Source organism: Arachis hypogaea, chromosome 15 (assembly GCF_003086295.3).
Source record: "Arachis hypogaea cultivar Tifrunner chromosome 15, arahy.Tifrunner.gnm2.J5K5, whole genome shotgun sequence".
In the NCBI taxonomy this organism is placed as follows: Eukaryota; Viridiplantae; Streptophyta; class Magnoliopsida; order Fabales; family Fabaceae; genus Arachis; species Arachis hypogaea.
The window spans coordinates 35,691,504-35,693,226 of NC_092050.1; the positions used below are offsets into that span (position 1 = coordinate 35,691,504).

Consider the following 1,723-nt stretch of genomic DNA (forward strand, 5'->3'; position numbering starts at 1 on the left):
TTACTAATACATCTTCTACTTGTCCATAACCCTGTCTTCTTGAGCTGTCTGCCATCTCTAGTGAGATTTTAGCAGCTTGCACCCCATAGATTCCCAGTTTCTCTATTACAGAGAGGGGCATGAGGTTTATTCCTGAACCAAGGTCACACAGAGCCTTAAAGATCATGGTGCCTATGGTACAGGGTATTATGAACTTTCCAGGATCCTGTCTCTTCTGAGGCAATGTCAGTTGATCCAGATCACTTAGTTCATTGATGAACAAGGGAGGTTCAACTTCCCAAGCATCAATGCCAAACAATTTGGCATTCAGCTTCATGATTGCACCAAGAAACTTGGCAGTTTGCTCTTCAGTAACATCCTCATTCTCTTCAGAAGAGGAATACTCATCAGAGCTCATGAAGGGCATAAGGAGGTTCAATGGAATCTCTATGGTCTCTAGATGAGCCTCAGAGTCCTTTGGTTCCTCAGAGGGAAGCTCCTTATTGATCACTGGACGTCCCAGGAGGTCTTCCTCCTTGGGATTCACGTCCTCTCCTCTCCTCACAGGTTCGGCCATGGCACTTATGTCAATGGCCTTGCACTCTCCTTTTGGGTTCTCTTCTGTATTGCTTGGGAGAGTACTAGGAGGGATTTCAGTGATCCTTTTACTCAGCTGGCCCACTTGTGCTTCCAAATTTCTAATGGAAGACCTTGTTTCATTCATGAAACTTACAGTGGCCTTAGATAGATCAGAGACTAGATTTGCTAAATTAGAAGCATTTTGTTCAGAGTTCTCTGTCTGTTGCTGAGTTGATGATGGAAAAGGCTTGCTATTGCTAAACCTGTTTCTTCCACCATTATTAAAGCCTTGTTGGGGCTTTTGATCCTTCCATGAGAAATTTGGATGATTTCTCCATGTTGAGTTATAGGTGTTTCCATAAGGTTCACCTAAGTAATTTACCTCTGCTATTGCAGGGTTCTCAGGATCATAGGCTTCTTCTTCAGAAGATGCCTCTTGAGTACTGTTGGATGCAGCTTGCATTCCATGCAGACTCTGAGAGATCATATTGACTTGCTGAGTCAATATTTTATTCTGAGCCAATATGGCATTCAGAGTATCAACTTCAAGAACTCCCTTCTTCATAGGCGTCCCATTACTCACAGGATTCCTTTCCGAAGTGTACATGAACTGGTTATTAGCAACCATGTCAATGAGTTCTTGAGCTTCTGCAGGCGTTTTCTTTAGGTGAATGGATCCACCTGCAGAGGTATCCAATGACATCTTAGATATCTCAGACAGACCATCATAGAATATATCCAGGATGGTCCATTCTGAAAGCATGTCAGAAGGACACTTTTTGGTCAACTGTTTGTATCTTTCCCAAGCTTCATAGAGGGATTCACCTTCTTTCTGCCTGAAGGTTTGAACATCAGCTCTAAGCTTGCTCAGCTTTTGAGGAGGAAAGTACTTGGCTAAGAAAGCCGTGACCAGCTTATCCCAAGAGTTCAGGCTGTCTTTAGGTTGAGAATCCAACCATAATCTAGCTCTGTCTCTTACAGCAAAAGGGAAAAGCATGAGCCTGTAGACTTCAGGATCTACTCCATTAGTCTTAACAGTATCACATATCTGCAAGAATTCAGTTAAGAACTGAAAAGGATCTTCAGATGGAAGTCCATGAAACTTGCAGTTCTGCTGCATCAGAGAAACTAATTGAGGTTTCAGCTCAAAGTTGTTTGCTCCAAT

General features: G+C 42.8%; 1 non-coding gene across 1 annotated transcript; it reads left to right on the forward strand.

The window, feature by feature from the left end:
* Positions 1 to 1,315: 1,315 nt before the first annotated feature.
* LOC112753114 (small nucleolar RNA R71) lies at positions 1,316 to 1,423 on the forward strand. Its single transcript, XR_003177513.1, has one exon. It is a non-coding gene; the product is annotated as a small nucleolar RNA R71 (small nucleolar RNA).
* Positions 1,424 to 1,723: the final 300 nt, after the last annotated feature.